The following is a 17,223-nucleotide window of genomic DNA, read 5'->3' as shown; positions in this document are numbered from 1 at the left end:
TGCTTCTGTGGCAGCAGCGACGAGGCCCCTTTTCAACGATGAAAAATAAAAAAAATAGCTATCTGCTTGCCAGCTCAAGCACCAAAAATAGAGTCCTGCTTTCCGCTAGCCAAGAGGAGACTATTTAATATTTGAGGAGGCTCAAGACAGTGTACTGTGCCACGTGCTCAGACAGCCTGACAGCTTACAGCAAATGGATAAAGCTAGGGACAAACGCGTGCAGGACTTTGTAGAAACCAGAACACATTCTCAAACATTGTCTTAGCAATGATGAGTCACGGCATTCCAGGAAATGAGATGCAAGTTCCCAGCATTTTGGCAAAAGACAGAATTAAGCTATGAAAGAAGCCCGATTCTCTCCTACACTGCTGTCTCCACTGAGCTCACGCAGGACATACAAGTCAAATCCTGCTGGCCTTCATGAGCTCACTGTGTAGCAGCACCCTGCTACCCCTCGGTGCACTGAAGTAATGCCACAACAGAAAGAAACTTCTGTCTCAGGAAGTGCTGGAAAGCTACTGAGACTCCTAAAGAAGTCACTCTGACCGCCACACCAGCATTTTGGACTGACATCAGAGCTATGCAGACAAGCTCAGGGTACCTGTTACCCAGCCCAGACCCACCACAGCACCACTGGAATGCAGCCGAGTGGGTACTCGGGTTTTGGCATCACAAACATTTGTTAACAGAGCTCGAGTGAAGTAGCACTGTGATAGCTGGAGATTTTGGGCTTCCTGCCATATTATTATTATTCTTAAAGTATGCTCAACACAACAGACATACTGATGAACAACTCTTAGAAAGCAGTCATATTACCTCTTCCACCGTGTCTCTCCTGAAGCAACAGCAGCCCGGCCCTGTTTAAAAGCTGTGTATCATCCCCGAGTTCTATCCAGCTCTCCTCCCACCTATTGACTGCTGGGGCGAGGGTGAACATTAACAACTGCCTCCCAGCCACTTGTCAGTGATGCCATAGCATGTGACATCACGATCGTCTCCATGGCAACAGAGCAACACAACGGAATCAGAGCAGGAGGAGGCCAATTAGAACTAGAAAGCTCTTTTGTGGTTGGAGCCATAGTAATTGACAGAAATGAGAGAAGCTGTTAGAGAAAGCACGTCTCTCCAACAAAGAAAATCTTTCTTTTAGTTTGCCAGGTGAACCCAAAACCCCCCAACCAAGGCTATAAATAAGAAGTCCTTGTAGACTGGAAGATCCATGATATCATTAGCACCTTTCCCAGTTTTAAGAATGCTGAGCACAGCCTGGCTCAGAGATACCATTTTTCCCCTCTTCCCTCACACTGAGTTCCCCTTTCCACTGTAGCCTGCCCACACGCTTCGGAGGCTTCTCAGCCCATTATTCCTCAGCAAATCTTCTCAAGTGCTTTTCAGCTGGTTATAATTAGCACACACATGTGGGGGCAACACAAAAGAAACCAACCCAAGGTTGCCAACCCATGCAGTGAATCACGACAGCTAAGACTAACTTCAAGGATGGCACAGCCCCGGGATTTGAAATGGCTGCGAAAGAGATTTGCACCTTCTAGGCATCTATGTTACATTGCTTTCAGCTTCCAAAGCAGTAAGAGACACACAGAACCAATCTCCACTACTGTAAGTGGATGCGCTCCCAGCAAAGCCAAAACAATTTAAGTCAGGGAAGATTCCCTAACTGACCTCCACTCCCTCTTACAGCATACGCTGACCAGGAAAAACTTATTGCTACTGGGGAGCCCTTGGGACAGAATGTCAGTTTGCAGTGTGCCACAGTTGGGCTCTAAGTCACAGGCTCCTCTACTTGTCTATAAATTCAGCCAGCCACATTTCTCAGGTAGCCCAAACACTGCAGCAAGTTACATGCTTGGTTTAGAGGCAGCAAGCTTGAAGGTGCAAGCTACAGGACAAAGGCTAGCTGGAGTGAGAACATCTGCACCCAACACAGCAGCTGGAGCACAGCAATACTGACCATGCTCACCACCAGCAGTGGCTAAGCCTTCTAGGATAACACTGCACTGAGCAGACCTACTCTGTTCCTGTGTGATTCAGTGGGAAGGAGATGCCTGTCACCCTTGGCAGGAAAAACAGTGTGCAGTCCTAGCACAGGCTGACTTGTGGCATGCAGAGGCTGGGCAGTCATCAGGATGGCAGCTGTTTTGTGATAAGGCACAGCTGTCAAAAACTGAGTCAGTTTAAAGTGATGCTGAAAAATCATCACATCATAAGAATTATCATAAAACACATTGAACAGGTACCCTTAACAACTACAGCAGAAGTATAAATCCACCACCCAAGCGAGCTGCTGTACACAACACTTACCAGCTCCTACCTCAGCTTGGTGACATCGCTTCACATGAAGAAGCCCGAGTCAAGGTCTTAAGAGCAACCCATGTCACTGACATTAAAACAAGCTGTCCTGTGATACTTCCAGGTCTTAGTCTGCCACCTGCCACCTGCAGACACCATTGGCTCAAGCTGCAGAGGAACACAAACCTGCATGCTTCCACCTGCAGGATAGCCTCTGAGGGGCACCACATTTCATAAACCACTGCTTTACCCCTTCAGAACAGTTACTTCATTCTTCAGTATGGCTTCAGTGTTGCTGGCACACAAATTCACTCAGCAGAGCTGCGACCACATTTGCCGGCTGTGAGAACAACTGCCATCACCCATACCCAACCACGTTCGCTAGGAGATCAAGAGCTAGAAGAGAGCACAACGTGTGATTTAGTGTGAGCCAAACCTTGCTGCAGTGGAAAGACATTACCAACAAAAGGGAAGAATCTGAGAGAAATGGAAACAATATTTGGAGATAACCAGCCTCTGAAGTTATTTTGAGATCTGCCTCTCCCAGCAGCCTAAATATTCAAAGACCTTAAAAAACAGGGGAAAAAAAAATAAATCAAAGGTAAGCACACAAATAGCCAGAAGAAAGCAGACAGCATTTCAAAGTTTGCTGCTGTCACAACATCAGCAGCATAAATGGCTGGCCCCATTCTGTCCTGACAGGAGGAGAGAAGCTCAGCTCAAAGCACAGCACTCTGAAGAGGCGAGGCGACAGACACACATCTATGTCACCCGGGACAGGTAAGGAAGGGGTTCCCCTGCGCAGCCAGCAGCCTTCTCTCCAGGTGAGCCAAATGACCCAAGCACAGTAGCAGCAGGGTGGGGGCCAGGTTGTGGCTCCCACTGGTCAGGGGAGGCTGCCCCAGCTCCGCACCTTGCCCTGGGCCTCCTGCAAATGGGCTGCAGTCAGAAAGCCACATCCTGCTGTGGCCCCAGCCCTGCTGACACGGACACCCGGCCTGGGCAGGGAGCATGCCAGCACTGTGCATCCCCACCTCCCCAGGGAGGGCCAATGCAGCAACCACTGATGCCCTCACACTGGTGCACCTGCTGGCAGCCACGAGCTGCTCCCAGGCAGTAGGGCCCCCAGCCCTCACACCACTACTGCTCAGCAGGCTGGATGCTTGCACTTAAAAATGACCTGGCTCCATTTTTTTTTTTTTTTTTTTCTCCTAAATCTGATGCCTTGCTTTGATTCAAGGAATAACTTCTGCAAGAGTAGAACTGCACCAGTCTGCATCAGCAGCCTCCTCTCAGCAATATAGAGCTTTTTGGAGCACTTGTCTCTAGTATGCAAGTTAACAGAGAAGTGATAAAGGCTAAAGTATGGCATAACATCACTATTAGCAATGGCAGCCAACAGAACGCCCTAAAAGATTGCCCTAAAAGATTTCCGTGTGTCAGTGAGATGCAAACACTGGAGCCTGGTGCCAACTGCAAATCCAAGGCCAACAGCAGCAGCACTGTGGCTGAGGCAATAGGCTGCAGGTTACACCTCTGCACTGCCTGCTACTTGGGATTTCCCACCTCAAGGCCTTTCTCTTGGCACACTGCAAACTGAAAGATCACTAAAATTCAACGGTTTCGGATCCCAGCAGCTACTTTGTCCAACACCACAGCTCTGGATGCACAAGCACTGCCTGTCACTCTTCTCCCAAGTGACCAGGACAAGCAGCTGCTCAGGCACTCAGGGAAGAAGTTCCCTGCCCTGAGTCACCAGCACCTTCTTCCCAAAGCTGCCCTCTCCCAGGACAGTCACTCCACACACTGTATGGGGCTGGGCCATTACATCAGCTGCCAGGGAGCTCGCTTCGCTCTGACCAGCAGTGCTAAGAGGCATAAACCTGAGCCCAGGGTTGTTCCTAGAGTGGCAGGTCAAGCAAGAAAGCGCTGGTAGTCTTTCAATACAGAGCACAAAAACCTGGAAAAGTTCCTGGACAAAACCATTGTGAATCGAGACCCCATGTTTAGGCCAAACTGAGGGACTGAGAAAAGCCTCGGGGTTCAAACAAGAGAAGGCTTCCTAACAAAACAGGGACCAAAGCAACCTTCCAGGTGGCAGGGAGAGCAGCTGCACAGCAGTGTGCTGGCACCCAGGCTGCTCTGATGCACGCTGCCCTGGCAGAAGCAGACCCAGTAGCCAGGCAGCAGGGCAGCTCCTCACCAGCACCTTCAGAGGAGAGCTCACAAACCCCACAACTCTGCCATGCCTGGGACATTTCCTCAAGCTTCAGACATCAGTAGTTACCTTATTCATAAGGCTTAGGAGAGATGGAATATCCACGCTGTAATTTCTCACTTTTGAGTCTGAATGGAATGCAACCATAGATATTCCCACCCTGGCTAGGAAGTCTGGGATCACCTGCAGCTCAGTAACACCTCACGTGGGCTACATTCAGTTAGAACCTCAATTGCTCCCAGAATATAAAAAATAATGCAAATAACTTCCTCAAAAGTTTGACTAACCTCAAGACAACAACTCCCATTGAAAATTCCCTTTTATCAATTTTTAAATACCTCTCAGCTTTCATTAAGTGTCACTTGCACTGTGACAGCATCAGTAGGAAGTCATACTCAACTTCTAGTCTTTGCTTTAATTTTACACTCTGACAGGCTCACACAACTAAGAATTTACCTTTGAAACACTCATCACTGGAGTTTCTTGGTCAGCCTCAAACTGGAGGCACAACACAGTAACTTAAGCTTTGATCTCTTACAATTAGGCTTAAAAGAAAAGATCACTGAAATGAAACCTGAACTTCTTAATGAAGAGTGTTAAATAGGATGTTAGTGCAAGACAGACAGTCAGCATGTCCTTCATGTAAATATTAGAGGTAATTTAAATTTATGTATCCTTATACTATTTATCTCCAAGCACTGCTGTCTGATGGAGCAAGCTACGTCCCGTTTCTGGTAAGTCCACTGCAAAGAGACTTTAAAATCTTTGTTGGTGTTGCAAGAAGAGGTGACAAGCTTAACCCCCGGGACCCTGTATGCCAATGAGGAGCATCAAGTTCCTGCGTGCACCCTCTGCTAAGGGGGAGCAGCAGTGTGCAGGCTGCGGCACTTCAACTCATGCAGGTGTCAGGCATCCCTCCTGCATCTGGTATGCTTACATAGGGATTTCACATTGTGAGACCAAGCAAGGGGCCTGGCAGGGCAGGAGGAAATCCAAACTTGTTATCTTCCTCCAGAGTACCCAAACACTGCAAGGACAAATTCAGAGAGACCTGGCAGAAGGTAGCCAGAGTCTTATCTCCAACAGAAGTTGGAAGAACCTCCAGAAGGAATTTCACTTACTCTCCTGGGTAGAAAAAGGCATGTTGAGTGCACTTCCCTCTCCAGCCCTGTCCAGCAGTCACCTGCTCAAGTTTCAGACCTTCAGTGAAGACCAGCAGCTCAGAGAGCAACAACACAGTGCTGCATTCAAGTCCCTACATAAGCTCACTGTTAAACAGCGCTGGGTCAATCTGTCCTTCCCCCGCTCGCATGTTCCAGGTGACTATACCAGCATATCCCGAGATAAACTTCCCCACTGCATTCCTGCTTCAGTACCACCCGCAGGTGAGGACCATCACCCCAGGGCTGCTCCTCACCTACCCCAGACAGTGACTGTCAGCCCATCCTGCAGTACGGAACCACTGGTACTGCCCTATCCTGGGGCAGAGATGCAGAGGGCTGAGCTGAGGCCCAAACTTCAGTTCTGGAGTAATCACTCCCTTCACCTACTGCTCCTCCAGGGAAGGAAAGGTTCGCTCAGCACGCTCATCTGCACCAAGTGCCCAGCAATTCATTAATGCTGCAAAAGGAATTGACACAGACAGCACCAGCGTGCCTGCTCTCTCACCAACAAGCACAGCTGCAAATAGTTTTGACTTCTGCTCGGTTAAGGACAATTTACTTCCAACACTCCAGCATTGCTGTCCCCTCACTGCACCACGAGGTGCAGAGCAGGAGCGGAGGATCAGCACCTTCTGGGAGCTGTACCAGAGGGACCCAAGTTCACTGCTACTGTCCCAAGTCTCAGTACAGCCTTCACTTGATCCAATAGCCTGAACACTAATCTCCTTCCAAAGCAAACCACAATTATACTTAGTATTTCTCCCCTTCCTTTTTAAATCTGCTCTGACAGAAAAAACAGTGACAACTTTCCACTGCAGATATTAAAGTGGATTTTTCTTGAACAAGGCCACCCGCCTGCACAGCCTTAATCCTTCCAGCTCACATATGTTACTGTAACTTGCACTGCGCTGAATCCAATTATGCCTCCTCAATCCATTAAAAACATTTGAGGCTGTTTTGCAGGTTGCACAGAGCACCACTGAGGCCCTGCAAATGGACACAGAGAGCACCTCTAAGCCCAGCAAGTAGTTATCTTCCAGCTGCGAGGAGCTGGGCTCCAACAGCACACATCCATGCAGGACACAAATAACGAGTTGGTTCTTGTGAGTGCTCAGCAGTTATTAGTTCTCTATTAAAAGCACAAAGAGCTCAGAGCTCACGGAGCACCAGGTCTCCATGCACAGCACAGCAGGTTGGAGCTTGGAGCAGCAAGTGAAAAACCCTGAGCTAAGCAGTCAGAAGAGCCCATGGACCTGATGTGCACGTGCAGATCTGGCAGCTGAGCTCCCAACTGCTGACCCACCCACAGCTGCAAAGGCCAAGGCAGCTCAGCCAGCAGCTGACTGCCTGCTCCACAGCCGGGGCCACGCCACAGGCACAGCCCAGCGTGCCCTGCAGTGCGCTGTTGGACCTGGAGCTGTGAGGGCTGCACGACTCCAACTCCCTCCACCCATATTTTCACTACCCTCCAGACTGCAAATCCACAATGACAACTCTGAGGCCCGCAGTGTGGACACATCTCTGCTACACAGAGAAGTCAGGTACCACAGCACTGTATCTTAACAAAGAACGTGCTTCTAGGTTCTCCGTGCCTCCAACACCTGTCCAACACACATGTCCTCCTGACAACCACTGCAGAATACACGCACACAAATTACCTTCTGGATGTAAGCCCTGGTTGCAGACACTTTCCCCACACACTGACAGCAGCCTGACCTCCTCCCAGCACCCGCTGCAGGAACAGGCACCAAGCAGACCCCACAGAACCAAGTCTGCCGATTGGCACAAACTGGCAATCTGGCTCATTATCATTCCACATGGTTGGACTTATTTTTAGGATCCAATGCTACATGGAGTAGGATTTTTTTTTATTTTTATCTCTTAACTGGGGAGTTACAGCCTAGGAGCCGGAGATCCTGATTTCATTCCTGACTCAGATACACATTTCCCAGGGTCAAGGTCCATATTCTCACAGAATAAGTGAAATGGGTTCTGGAAATAATGCTCTTCTTCAAGCCTTTCAATAAAGGCTGCGGTAGAAACTAAGAGTTACAGTCACACAGAACTCTAGATGTGAAACCCACCCAGCCTTGACACCACACTGCCTCCAGAGCTATGTTTGCTGCTCTGTTGTGAAGCACCCAGCCTAAGGCAGGAGCCCTGGAGGAGGACACAGCACCAGGCAGCCCCAGCCGAGACCCGGCCTCGTCCCAGGCCAAAGCAGCACTTCCCAACAGAGAACGCCAGCCTGGCACACCGCTGAGCGTCAGCCTTTAGCAGCAACAGGCACGGAATGCTTCAGCCTTCGGCACCCAGACAATACCCTTCCTCAGCGGGAGGCAGAGCCCCACCGGCTCCCTAAAAAGGATCAGCAGCACATCAGGAAGCGCGCGATCCAGAAAAACGCTATTTCGTTTCCTTCGGCATCGAGGGGCCGCTCGACGGGCTTAAGCGGCGACCCGGGGCGGCCGGCCGCTGACCCCCGGCGACCCCGGCCGGCTGATGGGAGCGCGGCACGGCCCGACCACCCAGCGCTGCCGTTCCTCCCCGCCCGCCGCAGTCCCGCTCCCGCGGGGAAGCTCAATAGCAAGCGAGATCCGGGGCCGCACCTCCCGCTCCCACGAGAAGCGTCCCTCGCCCTCTGCCGAGCAGCGGCACGACACGGCCGGGAGCGGAGCGAGACTCGGCCGGGAGCCCCGGAGCAGCGAAGAGCCAAGCGGGGGAGAAAGGAAGCGGGGCGGGCGAGGCGCGGCGGAGCCCCGGGGGCGGCGACCGGGGCAGGGAGCGGCGGCAAGCGGAGCAGGCGGGGAGCGGCGGCTGCCGCGGAGCCATGCAGGGCCCGGCCCGGCCCCCCGCCCGCCCGCCGCGCCCCGGGCACTCACATTGCTTCAGGAGCTCCAGACACAAAGCCATGGGAGACACAAAGGAGGGGCGGAGGGGACCGGAGAGACGGGGAGGCGCGGGGCGGGGGCGCTCGGCCCGGCCCCACCGAGGGGAGCCGCGGGGCCGCTCGGCGCGGAGAACCGGCCCGGCGGCGGGAGGAAGGGCGGGCTCCGGGCGGGCCGCAGGCTCGGGCCGCGCTCGCTGCTCCTGCGGCCGGCGAGACAAGGGAGGAGACGCGCACCGCCAGCGCCGCACTCACCACGCCCGCCCGCCGCTCCGGCTGCGCGCTGCGGGCGGGGCCGCGCCTTAAAGCCGCGGACCGCCCCGCGCGTCACCGCCCGCACCCCGCGCAGGCGCGGCGGACCCGGCGGCGGTGCCCCTGGCCCGGCCCGGCCCGGCCCGGCCCGGCCCCGCCCCGCCCCGCCCCGCCCCGCCCCGCCCGCTGCCCGCGGGACGTTCTCACGCCCGGTCCGGGGCCGTGCTGGCAGACGACCGGAGCGCCACGTGGAGGACGGCGGAGGGAAACCGGCGGGCGGGGGAAATAGAAACAGAAAGCGCCCGGGCTGGAGGTCGCGGCGCTGCGCTCGCCTCCCGCTGGCGGCCGCCAGAGCGGGGCTGGCGTTCCTGTAGCCCCGCTGCCGAGCTTTGTCCTGGCCGTCCCCAGCTCGGGGCCGCTCCCGTGCGGCCGGGATTTGGCACGCGGCTCCGCGCGCTCGCTCCCGCAGCCGCGATCGGCCCTCGGTTATTCTGTTTTTTTTATGACTCCCTGCGCTTGGTGGAGGGCTGCTTGGCTTCCTGCGGCACAGAGAAGCAAACACGGCGCCCAAAGCCGCGGGGCCTCTGCTCCCCACCAGCTGAAGGACGGTGCAGGCCGGGCAGTGACGCTGCTGGTGTCTCGCCCTGCTGAGGACGGCGTGCTGCCGTTGCTGCCGGGAGCATTTAGCAAGGTGGACTGCTCTTGGTGGTCCCGTTTCACCTTTGCATGCACACGGACACAGCTACTGACTGCAGTCAGCGATAGTAGCACGCCGTGAGAAGGATGTGGCTTCTGAGCATGTTACTGAAAGGAAATGCTGGCAGCCGCCTTCCTTTCCTGCTTTGTGTACGGCCACTGTTGGGAGGTGGCTCGGACCACAGAGCCATGCTCACTTCTCATTGTTAAGGCTGAGCCACTTTTGCCTGCCCTGCATCTGCTGGTGCGTGTGCGGGGAGCACCAGAGGCAGCCTCACTGCTGCAGAGGACGGAGGTGCTTTGGGGTGGAGGTAACAGCAGGGTTATGGCCATGGAGCAACATCAGGGACTTCCTGGGAAGAGGGAGAAGCTTGGGCTTGGTTGTGGATTTTCCATAATAACAATGAAAAGAGATGAAAAATGAGAAGATGAGCATGGAGAGAAACAGTTGTTACAAATTTCTTTGTGTCTAATGGTCATATGAACAGATCATGGAACACTCATACCTTCCCTTATTCCTTACAAGCACTCATAGAGCATATACCATAAATCTTCTCTGGTGTGCGCACATGCACAGACCACTCTCTCTCTAATCCCTTTCCTGCTGGTATGTCAGAGAAAGCTATTTCTGGAACGTGAAATCTAGGTCAAAAAGAAGGAGAAAATCTAAAAGCACTGATAACAGTCCCTCTCCTCAAAGACCATACAGGGTGAGCCCTGGTCGGCACAGTCAGCTGCTCAGCACAGCCTTTCATGCCCTGCCTGTGCTGTGTCCTGGCTGCGCTGCGTTTCCCTTTGCAGCCACACCACAGGATTTTCTCCCGAAGAGGAGAGTGCTGTTCTCCAGCTCTGGGCATCTTGGTGGCCTTTGGCCAGCTGAGGGAGCACAGTATGCCTGCCACCCTGAGAGCTGCAGAGGGGGAGGAAGGATGTTGGACCCTTCTTCCCATCCTATTGCTACATAATTTTCCTGGAAGCTATGGTAACTCTTTCCTCAGCGAAGCAGCCTTTGTGGACCTGCTCAGCTGCACAGTGTGGGCATTTTCTTGCTGTTCTCCTCCCTGCAAGAGCCTGCATGGGGATGCCTGTGCCAGGGCTGGGATCTGCCCCTCCCAGTGCACGGTTCTTGGTACAGCAGTGCTGCTGGGAACCATGTCACTAACTCAGAGATGAAGAAAACAAGCCAACAAGCAAAAAGCAATGCAAAGAGGTCAGAAGGGTGACTGTTCTGTCATGCGTTTGGGGGTTCTGTAAGCCAGATTACTCTTGTGAACTTAGCAAAGCTGCAGCCTGCAGATAGGCACAAAGTGTGCGCAACCCTAGTGGCTGCTGCAGGGACAAGGCTTGTGCCTGGTCTGGGTGGGGGGAAGGACTGGCCTTCCCTTGGCTCCTTCTGCTCTGGGTATTGCAGTTCCCTTGCTGGGCTAGGCTCAAGGCTTGCAGTCTCTGCTCCACCAGATCTGCTGCCTTGGGGCCAGCAGAGAGGAAGAACTGGAGGGCCGCTGCCCCTGGAGCTCACACACTATCAGGGATAGCTTTTGTCTCAGGGATCTGTAGCAAAGACAGGTCAACAGGAGAGGCAGATCTGCATACCCTGGCCTCCCTGAAAGAGCTGGGCACAGTGCAAGGAGATGGGAAACAAGACAGGCTGATGAATCCCAGGGCAGGGTGTCGTCATGAGCAAGGCTGATACTACAAAAAGGATTAAAGAAGAGCTCAAGTACGAACTGGCCTGGTACAAGACTTCCCTGCTGCCACTGTGTCATTGCTTGGAGGCTGGGATTGGGTCTTGCCCTATTTTGCTCTGCTTTGCTTTCTGCTTTCCCTTTTCCCCTGGACATCAAGTATCTAGGGCCCTTTGAGGGCAGCTTGGTATTACCAAGCAGTCTATTAATCACGCAATTCCTAGTGATACTTCTAATAGAAAGGCACTGGAGCCCTCCATAACGCACAGGGGTGAGAGGGCCGTCGGCAGAAAGCTGGCAATTAGTTGAATAGGTTTCACAGGGCTTCTGAGTCTCTTGCTTTGCAAGGCTCAAAGCTTTGTTTAAGGCTGATCAAGGGCAGCTCATCATCTGTCTTGCTGGCTGTCAAATGGGAGCTAATTGCCCTGTAATGCGCAAGTGACACCAGTTTGTGGGAGGCACGAGCAGCTTGTCAGAGGGGTGACAGCTGTCAGGCCTCTCCCACCCACCGAGCACACGCAGGCTGCAAACACCAGGGCTCCCAGTCCTCTGTGACATGGAGCTTGCTGCACGTCCTCAGCTGGGGGCTGAATCCTCACAACACTGCTTAACTGCTTTGATTCAAACCCTGCACATTCCTCAAAGACAGAGAAACCTGTGGGAACTTTGGAGACCTGCTCTACAGCACAGCAGCCACCAGTCACAGCCTCACTGATGCACATGGGTGTTTGCAGGAGGAACTGAGACCGGGTGACTGACTAAAGATATGACTGCTAGCCAGATATGCCTCCTGCCTTTCCTGTCATACATGCATACAAACACAGATGCCCCTCTGGTGGTGCTCCCCACCCCCTCCATCATATCTGCTTCCCTCTCGAAGTTCCTGTAGCTTATACAAAGGGATGGAGGATATTTTGGAAATTAGCAAGTTTCTGCTGCTTGTATCACAGGTAGCACGTGCAAGGTGGCAACTAGTCCTTTGCTTGGCCTGATCATGTTTCTCAGCATTCACCTGGGCTTGTGGCAGAGCTGAGCCATGCTGTTAGGAGGAGCAGGATGGGAATGGGCTGCACTTCTCGGCTGCTCGCACTCCCCTTTCCACTCCTGCTTCTCCTGTCCACTGCTGACAGAGTGGGCACGCTTTCTGCTCTCCAGTGCCTCTGCCAGCTGTGTCTGCATGGAGTCTCCTCTGATGCTGCCCCATGCCCCTGCAGATGGGTGCTAGTCCCCCTTTCGCTGGGATCAGCCTGCCCAGCAGGACCTGTCTGGGTGTCCCTGTGGGTGACCGCTTGCTATTTGCCTTGTGTCTCCAGCAGCATGGCACAGCCCTGGTGGGACATTGGCACCTGCTCCTCCTGCCTTCTCCAGGATGTGCCTGGAATCCCCATATCAAAGGCATGACCTTTTCTAACCTGTGTTCCCAAAATGTTTTCCAAGAGTTATACAGCCTCCTTTCAGCCCACCATGGAGCTCTTGGCTCTAGCCAAAGCAGCAAGCTGGATCTACAGCCTGAAACCATATGTTCTTAGCAGCCTGGCTGAGGACAGTGAGCTACTGCTGTAGTCCCAGACAGGTGACAGAACAGAAAGGATGCAGCAGGTGTGTTGGGTGGGGAAGATGGGAGCCCTCAGCTTCACTGTTGTGGACAATCCTCACCTCTGAGCTGAGGAACTGACACCCAGAAAGGAGCTCAGAGGGACATGGCATGCCAGCTGAAAGGCTGCAGTGAGAACAGAGCTGCCCTTGCCCTGCAGCTTCATGCCATGATACCTGTTGGCTCTGCCTTTGGGAGCCATTAACAGAAGCACTGTTTCCAGAGCAGTGGCCCTTCCTGTCCCTCACAATCACATACAGAATCACAGAATTGTAGGGGTTGGAAGGGACCTCTAAAGATTGTCAAGTCCAACCCTCCTGCTAAAGTGAATTCCACACCACAGGTTGCACAGAAAAGAGTACAGATGTGTCCTGGGTATCTCCAAAGAAGGAACCTCCACAGCCTGTCTGGACAGCCTGTTCCAGTGTTTCACCACTCTGACAGCAAAGAAGTTCTTCCTTGTGTTAGTACGGAAATTCCTCGGTTTCAGAACCCACTCACCTTTTGCAGGAGAAGAGTGGACCACTGATAAGTGAATTTAAACTGCTGCTGCAGACTGCATGAGGTTAACGCAACCACCAATGTGTCCCTGGGCCAGGCTGTGCTGGTCTTGCAGCAGGGAGCCCGCATTTGCTTTAATCTGTGCCCTCCAAGGCTTTTGTGATGCCCAGTGCTACTGGATCTGAGCTGCTCCCAGTATTCCTTTCTGGGTCAGGCTGGCAAGCCCAGTGCCCTGGCAAAGTGGCTGCCTCACTCCAGAGGTGGTGCTCGGGGCACAGTGTGGGGAGTCAGCTCCTGGAACTGCTCGACAAAGTGCTGCAGTGCTGGGAGAGGTGATACCGCTGGTCAGGAACAGCTGGAAGGAGAGGAAGGCATCCAGAGGGACCTGGAGAAGCTGGAGAAGTGGGCCCATGTGAACTTAATGAGGTTCAGCAAGGCCAAGTGCAAGGTGCTGCACTTGGGTCAGGGCAATCCCAGGCATTTATACAGACTGAGAAAAGGACCTGAAAGCAGCCCTGCGCAGAGGGACTTGGGGTCCTGTTAGATGAGAAGCTGGACATGAGGCAGCAGTGTGCGCCTGCAGCCCAGAAGGCCAGCTGTGTTCTGGGCTGCATGAAAAAGGGGCGGCCAGCAGGAGAGGGAGGTGATCGTCCCCCTCTGCTCGGCTCTTGTGAGTCCCATCTGCAGCGCTGCGTCCAGGCCTGGGGCCCCCAGCACAGGAAGGACGTGGAGCTCTTGCAGCGGGTCTGGAGGAGGCACTGAGATGAGCAGAGGGCTGGAGCAGCTCTGCTGTGAGGAAAGGGTGAGGGAACTGGGCTTGTTTAGCTTGGAAAAGAGAAGGCTGCGGGGGGACTTCATGGTGGCCTTCCAGTGCTTGAAGGGAGCAGATAAACAGGAGGGGGAACGGCTGTTTACGAGGGTGGATGGTGATGGGACAAGGGGAAATGGATTTAAAGCGAGACAAGGGAGTTTAGGTTGGATATTAGGAAGAAGTCTCTCACTCTGATGGTGGTGAGGCACTGGAACAGGTTGCCCAAGGAGGCTGTGGATGCCCCATCCCTGCAGGCATTCGAGGCCAGGCTGGATGTGGCTCTGGGCAGCCTGGTCTGCTGGTTGGCGACCTGCACACAGCAGGGGGCTGGAACTGGATGAGTGTTGTGGTCCTTTGCAACCCAGGCCATTCTATGACCAGGGCTGCTCCAGCCTCTCCCCCGCCCCAGGGGATGGAGTTACTGTGGCATCTCCTCCAAATGAGAGGCCAGGCTTTTGTCCATTATAGTAATTACTAATTAAAGAGTGGGACCTGCCTGGAAAGAATAATGCTAGCAGAGGCATCTGGAACTGTGTATAGCACAGTCATTCAGGAATAAGAGCACACTGAGGTTGCAGGTTGCTGGGCACTGGACTCAAAAATGCTCCTTACTGCTATGAAATTCAGAGCAGATATGTTTGTACTTCCCACCAGAGATGCTGACTGGGGTGTCTAGGTAAGTACATTTGATGGGCAAGGGGCACATAGGACTAAATAACTATATGGCTGCTGCCATTCAGTGTGTCTCCAGGAGATAAGGCAATTGGAGCCAGTCCAGCCAAAGGATAAATTCCCAGCACCTCCTTGTATGAAGGTTTTGAAAGACCCACCTCCAGGCAGTACAATACCAGCAACAGCCCAGTGATCTAAGTGATGGAACTCCTCCCCTGTGAGGATGGGCTGAGAGGGCTGGGGCTGTGCAGCCTGGAAAAGAGAGGACTCTGGGGAAGGTTGAGATTGTCCTTGCAGTATCTAAAAGACAAGTATGAGAAAGAAGGGGACAAGCTCATTAGCAGGGTCTGTTGTGATAGGAAAGGTGGAAATGGTTTCAAACTAAAAGAGAGGAGATTTAGATTGGATATAAGGAAGAAGATTTTTACAATAAGAGCGGTGAGACACTGGCACAGGCTGCCCAGAGGAGTGGTGCATGCCTCATTCCCAGAGACACTCATAGTCAGACTCAGAGCATCTGGTGGAGCTGTAGGTGTCCCTGTTCATTGCAGGGCAGTTGGAGTAGATGACCTTGGAGGGTCTCTTCCAACTCAAATGATTCTATGATTCTATGTCTTCTTCCCTGGCTACAGCACAGAGCAGTGCTGGGGCTGCATGGGAAGGTTCTGTCCTTCCTTTCTGTGACTGCTGGGCAAAATCACAGTCCGTGATAGTCTGAGTGGGGCAAAGTTGCAAAATACACATTTTTGTCCAGACCTATTTTTGGAGTATACTCTGTGAGAATGTGCGAAGAAAACTTGTGAGGAGTGGCTAGGGCAATTGGGGTTGTTTAGTCTTAGGAAAAAGAGGCTGAGACTTCCATCATATTTGGAAATATAGCTCTCAGGTGAAGTCTCCAAGACTGGAAGAAGGGAAACATCACTCCCATTTTTAAGAAGAGAAGAAAAGAAGACCCAGGAAACTACCTAATGAGGTTCAACAAGGCTAAGTGCAGGGTGTTGCACTTGGGCCAGGGCAATCCCAGATATATGTACAGACTGGGAGAAGAACTGCTTGAGAGCAGCCCTGCGGAGAAGGACTGGAGGGTCCTGATGGATGAAAAGCCAGCAGTGGATATGATGGACATGAGCCAGCGGTGTGTGTTTGCAGCTCATAAGGCCAACAGACTGCCCAGAAAAGCTGTGGATGTCCCTGGAAGTGCTATATGTGAGGCTGGATGGGGCCATGTGCAAGCTGATCTAGTGCCTGATTTAGTGCTTGGCAACCCTGCCATGGCAGATAGGTTGGAAGTAGATGATCTTCAAGGTCCTTTCCAAACTAAGCTATTCTTTAATTCTATGATTTCATTATTCTCTACAGCTACCTGAAAGGAGGTTTCAGTGAGGTACATGTCAGTCTCTTTTCTCAATTGATAAGTAACGTTGGAGGATATGAACAAATAGCCTCAAGTGTGTCAGGAGAGGTTTAGGTTAGAGGTTAGGAAGAGTCTCTTCATGGAAAGACTGGTTGGGCATTGGAACAAACTGTCCACAGAAGTGGTAGAGTCACCACCCCTGGAGATATTTGAAAGATGTGTGGATGTGGTACTTGGGCACGCGGTCTAGTGGTGGACTTGATAGCATTGGGTCATGTTTGGACTTGATGATCTAATGGGTCTTTTCCAACCTAGATGATTCTAGGTTGATTCTATTCTAAAGGAGTTCATAGCTGTCATGGTTTTGTGATTTTTGGCTTTCGGTATTCCACATCATAACATCATGTGGGGCACTGGGACTTTAACTGTTAATGCTCAAGTCCTGGGTACCTGCCCTGAAGAGAAGAAGAACTGCATTCCCCAGGGGACCTTGTGCTCAGGGAGAGGAGGTTTAACTCCTGGCAAGGTCACCTGATGCTCTTTCTCGCCTGCCCTTCGTTGTGGGTGCTGCTCCCGTCTCCCTGCTGCTTAACTGGACTGCACATCTCACCTCAGCCTTGTGCTGAGGCCTATCCACCTTTCGGACATTCTCTCTCTCATTATATTTGATTTATTAGCTTCAATTCTGACTATATTGTATTATAGTGTGTTATCTTGCATTCTGATAATATATTTAGTAAATTAGTTTGTTTCTCCTCAGATCGGTGCCGCTGTTTTAATTATTTTGGGTTCCCCTGTTTCCTTTTTTCCGGAGGCGCAGATCTGCAGATCCCTCCGCCCCGCTCGTCATGGAACCGGGCTGAACCAGTCCGCAAACCATTGACAATAGCAAACTCCAAAACGTTGTCACTCCTCTATCACTAAGGGATGAAGGCAGATGCCTTCTGTCCTCCATCTGCCAGTCCCAATTTCTGCCTCTGACTGAAACAGCTGAAGTGACCAAGGTATGCTGAGACCCTGTGGAAATGAATGCCGAGTTCCTGACATACACTTCTGCTCCCAAGAGTTTCAGAGTGAGGTCAA

The 17,223-nt window shown here is 52.6% G+C and overlaps 1 protein-coding gene across 1 annotated transcript in view; it reads right to left on the bottom strand.

The window, feature by feature from the left end:
• DLGAP4 (DLG associated protein 4) overlaps positions 1 to 17,223 on the bottom strand; it is a gene marked incomplete at both ends in the record, with an annotated part of 62,946 nt that overhangs the window by 30,262 nt on the left and 15,461 nt on the right.

Source organism: Tetrao urogallus (genome assembly GCF_951394365.1).
Source record: "Tetrao urogallus genome assembly, chromosome: 16".
Classification (NCBI taxonomy): Eukaryota; Metazoa; Chordata; class Aves; order Galliformes; family Phasianidae; genus Tetrao; species Tetrao urogallus.
The sequence above is the reverse complement of the archived record's forward strand: the minus strand, read 5'-3'. Positions and strand labels throughout refer to the sequence as shown.